This window comes from Salminus brasiliensis, chromosome 1 (assembly GCF_030463535.1).
Source record: "Salminus brasiliensis chromosome 1, fSalBra1.hap2, whole genome shotgun sequence".
Lineage (NCBI taxonomy): Eukaryota > Metazoa > Chordata > Actinopteri > Characiformes > Bryconidae > Salminus > Salminus brasiliensis.
In genome coordinates this window covers 12237630-12243629 of record NC_132878.1, presented here as the reverse complement: position 1 = coordinate 12243629, position 6000 = coordinate 12237630, and positions in this window count along the sequence as shown.

Genomic DNA, 6000 nt, shown 5'->3' with positions numbered 1-6000 from the left:
AAGTTGAGCCAGGACTGCTGGAGCCTTAAGAGACAGAGAGAGCGGGAGAGTGTGGAGGGCGGAGTGAAGGAAAAAGGGCAGGGCTGTTGAGAATGAGTGAATTGTACTACAGGGGAGACCCAGGAAAAAAACCTAGAGTGCCTTAATAAAGACACAGATACGCTCAATGCATGCTCTAGAGTGAGTTGGCCATTTTCACTTTTAGTAGAGGCGAGCTGGGAGCCAAAGGACACTTTCAGTAATCTGATGCCATCCACAACTGGTTAATTATTTACCACTATTTGCAGCGTTTATCAGTAACTTTGATGTGCTTGTGTTTGCTGTAATCTACCCACTGTATTCCTTCACAGCTGTCTGTCCCCATTTCAATTATTTTATGACATATTCTTTAGCTGAGTAATATCTACTCAGCACCTTTTGGCCATTTCAGCTGACAGTACAAAAAAATGAGATTATGTAATTACATGGATTCTCACTACAAGGGACCTATCTTTATCAGACGTCAACACTGAAACCAGCACTTTATTACAAACAAGGGGGTGTGGTGATTCTCATAGAACTAAATAAACAATAGTAACAGTTGTTGACTCTCGAAGAAGATTGAGAAGTTTGAGTCATATCTGAACTGAAGCTGGTAGAACTTGTCTCATGATGCAGTTGCTGAGCAGGCATGTGTAATTATCCTGTGAAATAGTTGTGGAAACAGCCAACGGTTTCTGCCTTTTTGGCATAGATTTGTCATGTGTGCTGGCGTTTGATATCACATGATAACATTATCTGAGGCATCTATTTGGAATGGATTTCAGGGACCTAAAAGTGCTAGAACAATTACTTGGAAGTCAATTCTGAAACCTGAAATTGAGAGATGATAAAATAGATTAGATAGATGGATAGATCTTCTTCTTGCTTCATGGTAACAGTTCTGCAATTCTATTTTGATTGAGGGGAGAGGCAGTCTGGCCATGGCAGCACAGTCTCACAGTATTAGGCCTACAGATAAATAAATGGACTTTGGAATTGAGTTTCGGTGTCAGAAAAATACTGATAGGTGACACTAACCACTTTGGCATAGTTCTTAATGAACTGTTTATTGGCCAGTTGTTTATTTTATTCATTAATATATTAAAATATTGTAAAGTTTGGTATAAATATATCTCAATCCAACTTTAAAATTTTTTCAAAACGTATATATACGTATATATGTACGCATATATGGTAGGGTTAATCCCTGTCCAAGAAAGTGGCCATTACTGTTGTAAATGGCAGATGGCTATACATAATATACATTGCTGCTGTCCAATGAAAACCATGTATCTCCATTTTTTGTCTGTTTTTAGTTTTCTCCATGGTTTGAACCCTGCAGCTGCTCTGTATAGTGTATAAATACTTCATAAACAGATCAATAGACATGTTCTAAATTACTGTAATTAATACATTCTTATGTTACATTGACTTTCATTCAAAGTTAAGAACATTTTGCCTTCTCCTGTAAAGTCACCATTTTGGAGATACATGTTTTTCATTGGACAGCAAAGATATGTTGATACTGCCCATCGATTTTTACTTTTGCCACTTTTTCATCATTTCATGATGAATGGACCAGATGCAATGCTCCAAAATCCTCCTAAATGAACTTTCATTTATGATTAAAAGGGTTTTTTCTCCCCTTTAAAGTTGCCATATTGAAGATACAAGGTGTTTGAGTGACAGAAACAATGTATATTTAAAACAACATATGATACAATGTAAAAATAAGATAATATGCAATATACTGTATAACGACACAGCAGTATTTATTCAGTCCTGTTTTTACATTTCAAAGAACCCACAATAACAAATGTGTGTGTTGAATGAATACTCCAACACTTTCTTATTGAATATTAGCACAATAGTCCACTTACTAAGGATTATTATGGATAGGAAGCAGGAGGCAGGTCACCAAACTGCTACAAAATAGGCACAACAACTAGATCGGAGGGTCATGGTGGTACTACTGGTGAAAAAAGTTTTTTGCTGCCCAAGAGTGTCCTGGGCACATGCCCTAACAATGAACTCAAGCTTTACATATAAACAGACATAGTCTTGGCATAGTATTTTGGTAACACTTAGCTATGTCTGGAGACGTTGTTTTGTCTGTCTCAGTGACAAATGTTTGAGTTTCATTTACACACGCTGTAGACGTTTGTATTTTGTCTAGTTTCGGAAGTGAGAGGTGAAGCTACGGTGAATGAATCAGGCTGTGGCTCTTACTTCACAGTGGAATCTGACCTTCCTTAGGCATGAATTCCAGTCATGTTTGTTTGCTGATCCTTTAGTCTCTGAATATGTACTTCTCATGAATGCACAGGAACGTCGAGAGCAACATTCTATAGCCACATAGTGACTAGTAAGAGTAAGCGTCCACGTCATCGTGAGTCGCACATTTGGCAATCAGATATGTATGATATTAGATCATCTGATACTGGTTTAATGCTTTGTGGTCACCAGCTCATAGATGTCGCCCTCTCCCAGCGTTAAAAGCCTACTTTCACCACTTGACACCTACTTCCTTTTGAAGGTGAAAGAGATGAATGACTCTGTGTACCTTTGCACAGGCTGTGTAATGCTTTTCTGCTATACAATGCCTCAGGAGCCTTTAGTTTCAATGGTTCACCTTGCATTTGCATAGCCATAGAAACGACATCCCCACTTGGGGGCTTGGCTTGGGAGCATGTTTGTGTGAAACACCAAGAGTCAGACACATCATTCAACAGGATTTAATCCACCTTATACAATCTGCTTATTGACACAGTTTTGAAAAACGTCTTAGTAGGTGCATGTTAATGAAGCAGCATTGAATTGGTAATATAAATGCATCAAGATTAGCACAAAATACTGCACCAAAAATACTAATATAATATATCCAATAAACCATCTGTGCAAATTAGGTCTCATATAATAGAACTAGCAGGAAGCTTTAAATAAATAATAAATAAAGAAAAAAAACTTTCTGCAGAATTACATTTTAAGAATCTAACAAAGTCATTTGTTGAGTTGTTTTTAGGTGAAATTCTTTCTAGAGAAATGCACTGAGAATTTTCAGTGGTAGTAACAGAAACCACATGTCTGAAGCATTTAATACCTATAAAAGGTACTTTGCAGAACTGCTACACAAAATGGATATAAATACATCACCTGCCTGAGACATTGTTTTTATGCTAGGTTTGTATAGATTTATAGGTTTTTGGCCTAAAATATATTTTTCTAAGTACATTCATGACAAATAGGCACATGCAGGACATTGTACAGATGTCAAAAGAACTTTTTTTTCTTCAGATTTACAACTATTTTGCCATTTACCATAATAATTACATCTGAAACTCAGAAGACACGTAAGTGTACTAACCATCTAGTTATTCCAGTAACCACCACTGTAAAGAAATCAGATCGTAAGTTTCTCTACAATTAACCATTTCACACCAAACTGCTCTAAAAACAGCCATTAAATTGTTCAAAACAATTGTGTTTTAGGTATGCCCAGCATGATAAACAGGGTTGCAGATGGTTCTTTAATGACTGTGTGAAGCAATACTAAAATTACCATTCCTATAAACATTCCTAATGAATTCCTATATTATTCATATAAACAGATTACCACAGTATTTTATTTATACATGCATTTCCTTGTTGCAAAATACAAATATGGCCTTAAATATGGACATAAACTGTTAAAACCACCTTGAACTATTAAATATGTATTGTTTTACAGTATATAAAATAGGTTATATAATATAATATACTTATGGATTCTCACTGTCATATAAAACCCTTGTATCTCTAAAATGGCACTTCAACTAAAAGTCTATGTAAAAAGATTTTATTCCAAGTCATTTTGGGGCATTTCTATTGGACTATTTGACTCAATGTAAAGAACGACTGCCAGATTCACATTATGTCAAAAAGTCAAAAGCAGCAAACATAGAGATTTTTGCATGAGACAAGGTTTTTGCATGACAGTGACGATATGTAATTTGGTTATATAAACAAATCAAAAAGGGATTCCAAACTTTTGAATGTTGTGCATGTGCTAACCCTCAATACTACACATCATATTAGTGTCACAGAGGTTGCTGAATAATTCCTAGAATCAACTGGATGATGTCTCGCTAACCCAGCTGCAGTGTAAGGGGTTAGAAATGGTTCAGTCCAGATTGCAGGTGAGAAGGCTGTGACACATTGACACTTGTTAAACTTTGACTGGTCGTGGCAGACCGGTTTTATTAGCCCCGCCTCTCCATGCATATCTTACATCATTCTGTAGATGGTTTCGCCTCGCTCCTTATTTGGTGCGGTTTCTGATAAGCCAGTTTTCTCTTTCCTTCCTCTTTTTTTCTGAGTTGATCGGATTCCAGGAAAGGCTGCAGCGCAGAGCTTTTCCTGTGATTGTCTGTGTGTGACTACTGATTAAACTGACGCAGAGTAAGGTGAAGCCTTCTCAGGGTGGAGGCCCTTCTCTCCTCCACTCCAACACGTGTACTTCGATGTCTTTAATATTGTGGTTTAAGTAGGTGGGTCTCATGTTGGTGTCAGAGGGCAGCTTGTAGGTGGAAAAGCAGCTTCTTTTGAAGCTCTGGTGACCTTGGCAGTTCTTGTTGGCGAAGAACCGGACGTGGTACAGCGGGAAATGTCTTGTTATGGATACAGCATATCCAATGAGGCAGCAGTGGTGTAAACAAGACTTCTGTGAACACTTGGTTGCTCTGATGCAACCTCAGCCTGACCCCATACAGTTTGCAGTACTTAAAAAGCTGTGGGTTCCCACTCTCAGACTGAAGCCAGCAGGATGTGCTGTACTTCCTTGCCTATACCACAGGTCACAGGCCATGCTCCAATGGGTTAATGACTAAGAGGACTGTGAGTGTGTGTGTAAGTGTGTGTGTGCATGCAAATGTACACGTATGGCTGGGAATGTGCGTACATGAGTACTTGTGTTCAGCTCTCTGCAGGGGTGGACTAAGTATACAAATGCTGTTTACTTGGGTACAAACATAGAAAGCCTTTATAAAATACATCAGCAGGAAAAGATGAAATCCTTTAAATTCCTATTTGAGTGCAAAATCTATTGCTTTTAAATGTACTTTAAATGAATAGTTCAGCAGAAAGTCAGATCCAATATGCCCAAAAACATCTCTTAACTAGTTAAAAATGCATCCAGTAGCTTTGAACAGATAAACTGATGTGGTTTGAAACATAGTACAACTTACTTGATGTGGCAGCTGTTTCTTGTAACCGGAAACCATTTTAACTCACACAGCATGATTTACTGAGATGTGATTGGTGACAGTCTAACTGCAGCAATTGTTATCAACACCAGGCCAGCATCTCCTGACCTAAACAAAATAAGCATGTCAGATACCAAACATGTAACCTAACCATTAAAGTTTTTACTGAATTATTCTTTTAAAGGTGGCACCCTGTCCATTCCTGCCTTGTGCCCATTGGTAGGCACCAGATCCCCGTGACTCTGACCAGGAAGAAGCAGATAATAAGATGGATGGATGTATGGAAGGATATTTTCTTTAGTATGGAAAATACAACACTCAGAGTGGCTCAGCAGACTAAGACACTGACACTATGGCCCGAGGATTGAGTTTGAACCCCATATTATGCTACTTTGCTTTCAGCAGCCGGAGCCTGAGAGGGCACAATTGGCCATGCTATTTCTGGGTGGGTAGATGGCACTCTCTGCCCTCATCACTCTCATCATGATGCCGCTCGGCACAGGCATCTGTCGGCAGGGGATCCGGCACTTTTCTCCAAGCACATTGGCAGTGTTCGAAAAGAGACCGTGGCTGCAGTGGCTGACTTTACATGTATCCCTACCCTCCTACTGCACAGAGCATTGCGAATGATAGGTGCAGTTCTACTGAGTGGGTGGGTTAAGTGGCTCGACTGAAATTGGGAATAAAAAAGAATAAAGAAATTACAGAGGATTTAACAGGACACAAAGGTCACACCACA